General features: G+C 40.2%; 2 pseudogenes; both read left to right on the forward strand.

Moving 5' to 3' along the window:
- Positions 1 to 1,077: 1,077 nt before the first annotated feature.
- On the forward strand, positions 1,078 to 1,237 carry LOC148374778 (U2 spliceosomal RNA; annotated as a pseudogene).
- A 205-nt stretch (positions 1,238 to 1,442) lies between these two features.
- LOC148374779 (U2 spliceosomal RNA) lies at positions 1,443 to 1,599 on the forward strand (annotated as a pseudogene).
- Positions 1,600 to 13,403: the final 11,804 nt, after the last annotated feature.

Raw genomic sequence — 13,403 nt, forward strand, 5'->3', positions numbered from 1 at the left:
TCATTATCCAATATCGATCATTTCATAAAACGCTACAAAGCTTAGGAGCCGGGACTCTTACTCTCTGCCAAAAGGCCAAGCTAAGGTCCTAGCATTAAAGCCTAGCTGAAACCATTGCGAATGCACCGAAAGATTTATTCAAAATGAAGAGAAACTACGCTGACGGGGATCCATGTTCACCCCCTTGACGTCACGAGCACAACTGACGTGTGCTCGGCATTCGCGCTGTTTATACGCGGAGAAAGGCGTTTGACTGTCACACGCGTAACACGCTAATTTCACGTAATAACACCGCGATACAGGCGCAGAACATGCTATTACCATGCTCCACCCACGATTACCCGCTGAAATTTCCCGTCCTACCCATGTGTAAGCACGCCCTGGCCGCGGCCAGAGCACGTCGTTCCGCGTCATTTCCGCGTCATTTCCTCGTGTTGACCACGTGTGCGGCACGCGGTTTAACACGTGCTCAAACTTTTGAGCAGCTCAAAAGTTTTGAACGCGGCCAACCACGTGAAAATTTCCGACCGCGAGTAAAGCACTGCTCTATCTCGTCTATATGGCGGTCTCAAAACGTCCAACAGCGCCCAACAGCATCTACTTCACGGTCAGAAATTTCTGGCCGCGGTTCAGCCTCAATATGCTCGTGAAAGGCAGTGTACCCGCGCTGAACGACGTGCTCTGGCCGCGGCCAGGGCGTGCTTACACATGGGTAGGACGGGAAATTTCAGCGGGTAATCGTGGGTGGAGCATGGTAATAGCATGTTCTGCGCCTGTATCGCGGTGTTATTACGTGAAATTAGCGTGTTACGCGTGTGACAGTCAAACGCCTTTCTCCGCGTATAAACAGCGCGAATGCCGAGCACACGTCAGTTGTGCTCGTGACGTCAAGGGGGTGAACATGGATCCCCGTCAGCGTAGTTTCTCTTCATTTCGAATAAATCTTTCGGTGCATTCACAATGGTCGTAGCAAGGCTTTAATGCTAGGACCTTAGCTTGGCCTAACGTATGATGAATATATTACCTAATGTATAGTTAGGCTTTGATGCCAAGTCCTTAGCTTGGCCTTGATGCTAGGTCCTTAGCTTGGCCTTCTTGGCCTTGCTTGGCCTTTTGATGCTAGGTCCTTAGCTTGGCCTCTTTGATTTTTGCATTTCGGAGATGGAATATGAGCTTGCTCTGTCCACTCCACGCATCGGCCCGGTATTGCAGTACCTCCGGGAACGGTGCATTCGCAATGATCGCAGCAAGGCTTTAGGGCTAGGACCTTAGCTTGGCCTTTTGGCTGAGAGTAAGTGTCCCGGCTCCTAGGCTTTGTAGCGTATTATGAACTGACCGATAACGGATAATGGATAATGAATAACGAAGATAGATCAATAACCCTTAAAAACCCCATCAAGGCTTTAATGCTAGGACCTTAGCTTGGCCTTATACTCTTAGGGATCATTTCTATTGTTTTTGACTCTTAGGGATCATTTCTATAGTTATGACTTGCCATGATCTTTGATTTTTGCAATCCGGAGATGGAATAAGAGCTTGCTCTATCCACTCCACGCATCGGCCCGGTATTGCAGTACCTCCGGGAACGGTGCATTCGCAATGATCGCAGCAAGGCTTTAGGGCTAGGACCTTAGCTTAGCCTTTTGGCTGAGAGTAAGTGTCCCGGCTCCTAGGCTTTGTAGCGTATTATGAACTGACCGATAATGGATAATGGATAATGAATAACGAAGATAGAACAATAACCCTTAAAAACCCCTTTTGGCTGAGAGTAAGAGTCCCGGCTCCTAAGCTTTGTAGCGTATTATGAACTGATCTATAATGGATAATGAATAAAGAAGATAGAACAATAACCTTTAAACCCCACCCCCCCCCGTCAACGTAGTGACCTCGTCTTAATCCATTTTTATTTCTTGACATTTCTTTTCAAGATAATAAAATAAAAACGATGCCATAGCTTGAAATCTTGATCTTCACCGGACTGTGTCTTGTGCCGTTATGAATTCTACAGCCCGGTGCCGAGATTTGCATTCCCTTCGCTACTACAACCACGTTTACCTCGTTTTATCTCACTTTTAGGGAATGTAATGGCGAACATATAACCAAAACCACTTCGTCTTGCATTTGTTGGAAATGTAATACAACTTAAACCATTCCGTCTTTGTTTTAGTTGTGAACGTAATCGAACGGTAAATCTTCCCCCCCTCGCGTGAACGCGCATTCTGCTGCGCTTCCAACTAAAGCGATCGTATTCTATATAAAACGCTTATTAAAACTATAAAGCGAGCTAATTATAACAATTGGGAGATCCTAGTCTATATAACGTGTTTATTTAAACAATAAAGTGCGATCGTATTCTACAAAATGCGTTTGTTAACGTGGATGAAAAAGTCACGCGAGGGGGTGGGGCGGTGTGGGTGTTGCGCAGAAGTCGGATTTGGGCACAACACCGGCTCGGGAGCTTTTATACCCGTGGTCCACACGAGAAAATGACGCAGAAATGACGCGATGAGGAAGTGGAACAGTCGCCGGCGTCTGTTTTGCGGGCATACCACCGATGAACAGCGGGTTGGCCAGTTTTGCGCATTTTCCATCCCGGGCAACCACGGACAAAAAAAAAACGCAAAATTTTAGCCGTGATTCAGCCGCAAACGGCTGTGTGACCGGCCCCTAAGGGAGGAGGCGTGCGCAGGGATAGTGGTCTATAAAAAACAACACAAAAGTACGGGACCAGGTCTGTACAGTGGGAAATGCACGTACTAACTGGGATGAGCTGATGATGATGATGGTGAGTGGTCTTGAACGGTTTCTAGTGGAAGCGTGTAAATATTGTAGCTTGGATTTTCTCTTGTATGTCAGACAAGATTTTCGCTCAAAAGACATCATGTACCTTAAATTTCTTGTATCTCGACAGAGGTGGGTAGAGTAGCTATAAAATTTTACTCAAGTAAAAGTACCGTTAATTAAGAATAATATTACTAGAGTAGTCAAGTCAAGTCAAGTCAAGTCATTTTTATTTGTATAGCCCTAAATCACGAAGAGTCTCAAAGGGCTTCACAGATTATTACACTATATTACACAGACTATTTTTCAGCCGACGAGAAGAGTAGGTTATTCATATGCTATGGAGTAGAAGTGAGTTTTAAGCTTAGATTTAAACATTTCCACTGAGGTTGCAGATCGGATCTCAGGGGGAAGAGCATTCCACAGCACCGGTGCCAGGATGGAGAATGCTCTCCAACCAACAGAACACTTCTTTGCTCTTGGGATCACCAGAAGACCGGCACTCTCAGATCGTAGGCTTCGGACCGGGACATAGGGGGAAATCAGATCTGAAAGATAAGAGGGAGCAAGTCCATGTATGATTTTGTATAATACTAAGAGAACCTTGAAATCACATCTAAGGCTAACTGGGAGCCAATGCAGGTTAGCCAAAATCGGTGTTATGTGATCGGACTTTTTTGTCCTAGTTAAAAGCCTCGCTGCGGCATTTTGTACCAGCTGAAGAGACTTGATTCTAGACTTCGGGAGACCGGAGAGTAGTGCATTACAGTAATTGAGACGGGAGGTAACAAACGCATCAATTATAATTTCCGCATCCGACTGAGACAGTATTGAACTGATTTTAGCAATGTTACGAAGATGGAAGAAAGCGGTTCTAGTAATTTTCTTTGCATGCGTTTCAAAGTATAGATCGGGGTCAAATATGACACCTAAATTTTTAACTGAGTCACTCTGTGTGATGTGACATATGTCAATGTTCACAGCAGTTTTTGAGAATAAGTCACGGCATTTAGATTGACCAATGACTAACATTTCGGTCTTTTCAGAGTTAAGACGCAAGAAATTGAGTGACATCCACTCTTTTATCTCAATGAGGCAGGCCTCCAAATTTCCACAGTTTATTGTAGGAGATTCCTCCAACGGAAGATATAGTTGAGTGTCGTCTGCGTAGCAGTGGAAGCTGATATTGTACTTGCGAATAATATCACCTAATGGAAGCATGTAAATGCTGAAAAGAAGGGGGCCAAGCACTGAACCCTGCGGAACACCACAGGTAACATTAAAGGGCTCAGATGTCATTTCGCCATATTTAACACAGTGCGTTCTATCTGAGAGGTAGGATCTGAACCACGAGAGGACGGTTCCTGAGAGACCAATCCATTTTTCCTACCGTTCTAGTAGGAAATTGTGGTGCACTGTGTCAAAAGAAGCACTAAGATCCAGCAGCAGCAAAAGTGATGAAGCGCCAGAATCCATTGCCAGTAGGAGATCATTTGTTACCTTGATCAGAGCTGTCTCAGTAGAGTGGTTAGTCCTGAATCCTGATTGCATAGATTCAAAAAGGTTATTCTCGGATATGAAATAATTCAGCTGCTGTGCCACTACTTTTTCAAGTACTTTAGAAAGGAAAGGTAGGTTTGACACAGGTCTATAATTACATAAGATTTCTGGATCAAGGTTGGGTCGTTTCAGTGTGGGTTTAATAACGGCGGATGGGAGTAAAAGTAGTCATCAAAATACTTACTTGAGTAAACGTAAATAAGTACTTGGTGAAAATAATTACTCAAGTATGGAGTAACTGGAGCAGCGTCGTATTTATTGATTTTTTAAAAACAACAAATCAGATCATTATTAAAGTCCATCTAATTACATTTAATTTAAAGGTAGATTAAAATACTTAAAGTAAATTTAAGTGCTTTAATAAACAATAAAATGAAAATAGTATAAATCAAATAAATAAGGACATGTTGCACCAATACTTATCTTAACAGGTTCTGCAAGCAGAACAAAGGAGACATTGCATATTGTAGCTGGTGTTTGGCACCTTTTTTAAGGGGAACATGCTTTTGATGTGAGGCCAGGGGTGCTCCTCCTCTTCTGTGTTTTCATCATTGGTATTGCTAAGCAACATTTTCGATCTGTTTTATCGTAAACAACGTTTCCCACACTGAAGTCGAATATGGTCACGCGACGAAGTTGCTACGTTTGATTGTTTGAACATGGTAGTGCCTGCATTAAAATAAGGGCGCCTTAGCGGAGATAGACAGACGCGTACTCACACGGGGTGATTTATTAAGTAACAAAGAAACATATTCAATGTTGCCTAATGTAGCGGAGTAAGAGTACCATTTTTTTCTTCACAAATATACTTTAGTAAAAGTAAAAGTATAGGGATTTAAAAATACTAATACTAATACTAAAAAAAATCCAAAAATTAAAAAAACTTACTCAAGTAATTGTAACGGAGTAAATGTTTTACCCAGCTCTGTATCTCAAGTAGCTTGTATGTAGAGGGTTTACTGTATGACAAAAACTAATCAACAAATCTATAAAAATAAATGAATAAATACTTTGAGTTAAGATGGCAATGTCAAAAGGTTCCAACTGCATGTCTATGAATGTTCCATAAGTCCCGCGCTGAAGACATTTACTTGGTTTTCGTAAACAAGACATTCTACTTTCTGAAGAGTAATCAAAACCACTGGAACATTTTTTCTTTTATGAGAAAATATCTCAGCATTGTATTCAACTTAAGATGTTATTTTTTTTAAAGCCCAGTGTTTATCGCGTGAAAAAAAAAATGAGGAAAATGAAGCCCCCTTAAAAACAAGACAAAGCATCAATACGGAAACAATAAAGTGTGTCAACAGATCCCAAGTAATTTGAGTCGTGGGAACCAGTGGAGATTGAGTCGAGGCATCTGGAAAGCAACCCTGTATCTGTAGATGGTTCCTTCTCACCAGTGCGGATGAACAATTAAGCTACCATTAACCCCCACATGAAATTCTTGATTTATGAAGTGCCAGTAGGGAGCAGAGTCCACACAAAGCCTGAATGAGGTAGAAGCTGGGGTACAAGCAGGCACCTATGAGGCTGAGATGCAGGTCGAGGTTCAACGTGTCTTCTGCTAACCTGTGTGAACATTGGTATAACGCTGTTGGGAAACGGGGACGCCCGCTGTTCCACCGCACCGCTCGTCAGGCTCCATTAGGAATCCGGCAGGTTGATGGAGAGCAGGGTCATCCATCAATGGTGTACATGTTGGTTTTGATAGTGCCTAAATAAGGACTGCTGGCCAGAGTCCTGCATGGAGCAGAGGGTCACACTGAATGTTGATCTTCTCATGAAGATTTCTTGACTCCAAGAGACTTTTCTGAATGTTCTTTTTCCTCAGAAACCTTCTTGTCTGACCTACCTTGTGGTAAGATCTTGATGTAAGGTTGGTGTAATTGTAAATATTCTGAGAAAAGGTGATTTATGTTGCTGTTATTTACTAGGGCCAAGTACATATCTGGATAATTAGAACCCTTGAAAGGATCTAGTGATTTATTAAGGCCTTCAGGTAAAAATAACCTTCAATCATTAGTAAACCAATATTGATTTAAGTAATTAGCAGAAATACCAAAAACTGTTATACAAAAGTGCATTTTTTACATAATGTAAAGCTCGCCTTGAGGGAGCTGACATGATTGACCACCAACTAGCTGTTATGGTATGTTAGGATCTGGCATGCCACCTTCCCCCAAAGGACGCCAAGGTGTGTCTTGTGGAGCATCTCCACACACCTGCCCCTAATCATCCCAATCTTTTATTCTGACTGTTCAGACAGCACACTGCTTCCGGTCATTGCATTTCCATTCCCGGTTTGGTCTTTGTTTCTGCTTTGGATATTGTCAGGTTGGCTTTTTTTATTTTTTGTGACCCCTTGTTTGTTTGTGACTGTGTTCCTGGTTTTGTTATTATTTACTATCCTTATTTTGAGCACCCGTGCCTGCATTCCTCCACCTGAGTCCACCCAAGAAGCAAAACAAGTTACCCCCAAAAACCTTGTGTAAGGCTAAGCAAAAAAAAATGAGAAGAAAATGGTTTCTTTGGGTCACTGTGAGTCTCTGTAATTAGCATTCTTCCTTGTACAGTAAAGCTCTTGTTTTTGGTTGCAAATATTGGTCAAATATTAGGCAGTGTCTCTTTAGATATGTTTTTTTAAAACTAGGGAGGCAGCAAAAGAACTTGTCAGTAATTGTTGTCAGCTCACGTGGCAAACTCTTCCTGCTAAATTCTTAGGTCTCCGGGCAGTGTTACCTCTAAACTGCGCGCGTGCACAATTGCGTACTGCTCGCACATTCTCAGCGCGCAAGAAAATCTAGCCAGCGCACAAAAATGAGGGCTCAAAATGACTAATTAAGAGGCGACTTAAGTGAAAGTTACAGTGCATGAAGGTAAAAATACACGGGTTCCCCTGACGCTGTGTCTTAAATGCGGTATTTTGAAGTCGAAGTACAACAAAGTTGAGTAAAGCTAGTAGAGTTGGTCGAGAACCGGCTTCTTCGGCTCGGCTCACTAAAAGGTACCGGCTCTTTCGGGTCCTAAACGTCTCTTCAGGTTGTTTTTGCTTCTTTAATCCCAACATGACCAATTATTATGTAAATTATGCACACAATGACTTAAAGAAATGGGGGAATAAAAGAAAAAAGAAAAAAATACCAAAATGAAAAAGTAGTGAAAAGCTGAGAAAAAAAGAAACAAAAGGAAGAGAAAAAAAAGAAGGAAAAATTTAGAAAAAAAGCCAGAAAAAAAGAAAAGAAAGAAATGTATGAAAAAGTAATTAGAGAACAAAAAGAAAAAAGTAACAGCTCAGAAAAAATAAACACAATGAGTTTTTTTTAAAGGAATTTAAAAAAAAAACTAGAAAAAAACACGGAAAAAAGTTTGTGTTGCTTTCAAATAATTTCCAATTATATCAAGTGAATCTTGTTGCCAACATTGTACTTCCACTAAAAAAATGTGATTAAGTACTGTACTGTATCTTGCAACCGACTAAATAAGCCCCCAAAAATGTTAATATTATGCGACAAAATATGTCAGGAAATAAAAAGAAATGATATCTTGTGAAGGAATTGTAAGAACAAACGACGTTTGTAGGCCGTACAACCTTTGCAATACTACATGAGTCAATTCATTCAAAAGAGAAAAATAATTTAGCATTGCCGGAAACTCAGCAAAATGTAACTTGATGTCAAGTTTTGGACATGTTTGATAATTAATTATCTTGCCACACTTGGGATTATGGTTGCCCACTGTTGTTTCAAGCGTTGCTCACAGACTTTGTGTGAACGCTCAGACACGTGGAAAATTAAAGGGAACATTGTCTCCAGGCAACATCAACATTTATTTTTCTATCTAATGATTAATTTACTAACTTACTTGGGTTAATGTGGAAAAACCCTCAACACAAAATCGCACGATACAGTTCTCGCTCATTTTTCACTTTTAATTACATGCCTGAAATGTTATTTCATGTGATAGTCTGCACTTTTTCAACAGCAAGTGTGAGAGCAGGCACTAAGAACTACGCTTTAAAGTGCGTTACTGTAAAGGGTAATTTGTTTAAAGCATGTGGTAAGTGGTAGAATCCCATCAACAAGCTCTCTGTGCACCGCGTCTGGAAGAAATCCCCGTGATAAATGATGCTTCTTTGGAGATGAAATCAAAGTGTCATAACTTTACTGAATTGCTTAAATTGGTGGTGATGATGTGAATTGGCATTGCAGAAGCAAGAGCGATGGCACGCTTGTGTAATGGGGGGGGGGTCTTAAAGTGCTAAACAAACAAGCAAATGACAAATCTCGGCAAGCGCCAGAATCAACATAAGGGAATGGCCTGCGTGTGTTCAGCTTGAGGCTGCAATTAGTAGCGGGTGTGAAAGTCGGCATGCCAAGCAGATAAGCTCCACAGCGCTTTTGTTTTCTCGACTACTAGCTTAATTTCACAGAGACGCAGTGGCGTTTTGCTACATTTATTTGTTGTCTGGTGTTGACGAATTACGCCAGGGTAGACGATGACTGTAAACACCCAATCAAGTATTATAGCGCAAAGAACCATGTGTAAAATGTTGAGTTTTACACCCTAATTGACCCTTCCTAGATCTTAAAGCCTCAGTACACGTTTCATTTTAATGTCCTCCAGTCGAATTCCAACCAAATGAAAATGTTTCTAGCTCACTTTTAATTAATTCAAAATACATTCCTAAGTTGCAAAAGAAAACGTTCAAAATCAATTTTCAAAGATTTTGTCAGGGGGGTCCCACAAAGTTCAATCTTTGGTCCATTTGTATTTTTCTGTGCAGAGACCACAACAAATATAATTGCTTTGAGGTAACCAACAAGAAGAGGTATCGGTTCTCACACCTTAATGTCAGGAAAAGTATTGTTTAATATCACCATTGTTTGAAATGTTTGAATGAAATACAACTAAGGTGTGTAATTGATAAAAATATTCGGAAAAATTATCCATGTACTTGAATGTTGCCAAAACATTCACCTTTAAAACTGCTTTATTTGGTAATTGACTTCCTATCGAAATGATTGAAATAGCTAAAATACACTTTAAAATGACATTGTGCAATATAAGGCCAGAAGAGTTTGCTGTAATGTTTGAATGCAATCAAAAGCAAGTGCTAAAAAGCACAAGGAAGAATACAAACTACGGAGACTCAAAGTGACCAAACTGCACCATTTTTTTCTCTTTCTTTTGCCCCTCCTTTCATATTGATTTTGGTTTTAGGGGGTACCTGTAGCAGCAAGATAGCATACAATCATCACCACTTTCTAGGTTAGCCTCATGTTATGTAAAATAAGGAGACATTTCTTAAACTATGAGGAGTAAGACAAAATTGTGTGTACTGTACATGAAAGTTAATGCATTTTTTCCTTATTATTCAAATCAATATTGTTTGAAGGATTTTTTTACCATTATGCGGAGCTAAATTAAACACAATGTCCCCCTAATGGACACTTTGTTAGGGTGCGCCTCCTTCCACCAGGGGGCGCCGAGCCGGTTTAGGACTGGGCACAGCTGTCCAATTTACACACACCTGTCCCTAAATATCCCCACCATTTATAAATAGTATTTTGAACTGCGCAGACACTGTTGGGTCATTTTCATTACGGTGTCATGCTGCCAGGTCTGATGTATTTTGTTTGGTTTCATGTTTAGAGATTTTTTGAGTGGTTTAGTGCCAACTTGTTAGTGTTTTACTTTATTCCTTGAATTTTCTATTTCTGGTTTTAGACTTATCAGATTTGGTTTTGTGCGAGCATTTTGTTTCTTTTTGAAGCTTTGTTTGTCACTTTGTACCTCCTTTTGTTATTAAATACCAGACCCTTTTAGAGCATGCCTGCCGCCAGTTCCTGCTTACCCCACATGGGTCCATTTGCCTCCAGTTCCTGCTTACTCCAGATGGGTCCTTCATCCCTGAAAAAAATTAAAGTAATCATGGATGTCCTCCAGTTTCCTGGTTAATCTCTTCACTATTTACTATTAACACAGCAATTAGAGTCAAAAAATCATAATTTAAGCATGAACTTTGTAAAATCCCCTAACTTTTGCTGAACTGATGCACAAGAGTCATTGTAAACGTGATGGTAAAAAGTTTAAAGTGGTTCAGTGACAGTCATTTTCAAGCGCTGCTCCAAAGGTGTACACAGAACTTAATGGTTTTTCTAGAATAAGAATCCAAACAGTAAATGCATTTATCTTAGGATTCTGACACTAAATAAATAATGAGCAACAACTCAATTATTGTTGAAACACCGTAGGACAAAAAGTGAATGATCATAAACGAAGAAAGTTACTTTCCAGTGTATTCTTATTTTGATTTGTATAAATAATTTAAAAAAATCCTTGCAATAAATGGCAACACTATTCTGGAAAAGTTTACGTTGTTTTTAGTTTTGTTTAAAAACTCCAATTAAAATCAATGTATTTTTAATAAGGTCATTTTATGGTTTAAAAAACCCCAAGATTGCTTTAATATTAATATATATTCTCACACGGTATTTAATATTAAAGAGCATCATGTATATTTTCTAGGTGCCTCTGGTGTTCATACCATGCTGACGTTTTCCAGACTTTTGGCCATGGTTTATCCATAAACCAAACTAAGCGTGAATTAGCTCATTGACAAAGCAAACAAACGGGCATTTATCTGAGTCGCGCCGCCAAGAAGCGAATCATTACGAGAACGATCCCCGAGTTTTGACAAGTTTGCCCTCACTGCTGACTCTTTCCACGGCTGTGCTCTCTCGCTAATGTTTACTCGAGAGACAACAGGCTGCCATATTGTCGACAAATACATATATTGATACTGGGATTTGGGAACTCTCTTGAGCGAGTTTATGATGTGATTTACTTGTGCTGTAAATACATTTTCTTCATGAAAATTAATTCAGTGGCCGTTATATTTTAGATAAGGTTACCGGCTGGGGTGAATCAATGCATAATTTCGGCTGGACTACAAAAAAATCATCCCTAAAATTTTGACTCTCGCCTGTCTGCTGGCCCAGCTTGACCCCACTCAAATAAGCCACTGATGTTGACGACAGTATATAAGTGATTTGAAAGGCTCCCTCTTTCATTTTTGGCCGTCTGTTTGGAAAAAAGTGGGACAACGGTCATAAAAACCGGATGGGTCGTCGGGGAATCAATGAGGACGCAACTCTGGACAGACTTTTCTACTGTTGACGTTCCTTGGCCAGTTTTGGGGTCAAAATAAACCGGTTCAGGGTGTCCCCTGCACACTGCCCGAAGACGGCTGGGATGGGCTCCAGCACCCCTGCGACCCTACTAAGGATAAGCGGTGCAGATAATGAATGGATGGATGGATGAAAGGTGCAGGGTGACTCTTAAGCAAGTCATAATGCAGAACACAATATATATATATATATATATATATATATATATATATATATATATATATATATATATATATATATATATAAATAAAGTTTTCCATAACGTCCATATGATGGCAACAAAGTATCATGTAAAGTAAAAATGGAATGTCCTGTGCACCTCTTGGTGGAAAATATGTTTTAAATAACAATTTGACAGTGCAGAAGTTATTTCTAAGAAAAAAAAGCGTCCGTAAAGTATACAGTACTTTTATTTGTTAAACAAATGCTTAAGCCCTTTAAGTGGGTTTCTTCTTTGGTTTCAATGTATAATAGGGTATTTTAATAAGTAAATGGATAAATACATAAATAAAGTTTTCTACTTCTATCTGAACCTTTTATGAATGCAAACCACACTAAAAAGTGGTATTGCTGATGAATATATATTTTTATAATTTCTTTAATTTCATTTAATTGGAACTTTGCCATTCTCGGACGCCATTTTCTAGCTTAGAGGTCACTATTGCAGCCTCGGTCAGCCCATTCATAGTGCACGTGCTAGTAAGTGCACTTCTTAGACTCACTCAAATAAACTCTTGTCTTTTCATCTTTCTGGGGGTTTGGGTTGGCATCTGGACTCGACTTGAAGTTTTCTATTTTCACCATTTTCATACAACACTGACAAATACAAATACCTGTGATAAAGTAAGAAAAAAAACAAATGACAGCAGTGGTAAATAAAGCATAATTGTTAGGATCCGGCATACCATCATCCTCCAGACGGCGCCAAGGAGCAAAACACACCTGAGCCCAATCTCCACACACCTGCATCTGATTATCCGACTGCTCAGACAATACACTGGGGTCGGCTCATTTGCATTTCCACCCCAACACCATTTTTTTCGGTGTGTGTGTTTTCTTATTTGGAAAGTTTGTTCGTAGTTTTGCGACTTTTTGTTTGTAACTTTGTTCCCCGATTTTCCATTTGGGCTTTGTTTCTGGTTTTGATCATGTCAGGTTTCGTTTTGTTTTGACCTTTCTTGTTTTGTGACCTGTTGTTTGTAACTTTTTACCTATCATCTTTATTTCTGGTTCTGTTTTTGTTTCTGTTTTTGTTGGGACATTTGGCTGTTTTGTGACGACTTGTCACTTTGTTCCTGGTTTTGTTAAATACCATTCTTGTTTTGAGCACCCCTGCCTCCTTACGCTTTCCTGCAGTTTGGGTCCATTGCAAAAATTACTACCTGGGCTCTTTGAACTCGTTTGGGCATTGTTAAGACATTCTTAATTGAGAAAATATTTAACTTTCAACATTTTAAGAACACCTCAAACAATGAACCCAACAATTTGATAGCAATGGGTAGACGTTTTTCACTTAATCAAGTGTGACTCCAAATCAAAAAGAATCTCCATGCTTGATAGGGGAGTTGAAGAATTCACCACATGTTGTGCAGAAACACCCAGGCGCCACGAAGAGAATTTACGCATTTTAACAAGCCTGACCAATGCGAGACGGATGTGCTGCTATTTCTCAGCGTGCTGATTTAGGGAAGGTTGGAAAAGCAACAGAGGGCATCCCCCACCCCTCACCCCCCTATGAAGGAGGTGTGGGGATGTCTTCCTCCACCTCTTGCAGACAACAAGCGTGCATTCACCGCCCGGTCTGCCGATGACATCACGCGTGCCTCTCAGCATAAAATGGGCCGAACCACAACCAGAATAGACGGAGAA

Source organism: Urocampus carinirostris, chromosome 1 (genome assembly GCF_059441175.1).
Source record: "Urocampus carinirostris isolate Australia breed hairy pipefish chromosome 1, RoL_Ucar_1.0, whole genome shotgun sequence".
In the NCBI taxonomy this organism is placed as follows: Eukaryota; Metazoa; Chordata; class Actinopteri; order Syngnathiformes; family Syngnathidae; genus Urocampus; species Urocampus carinirostris.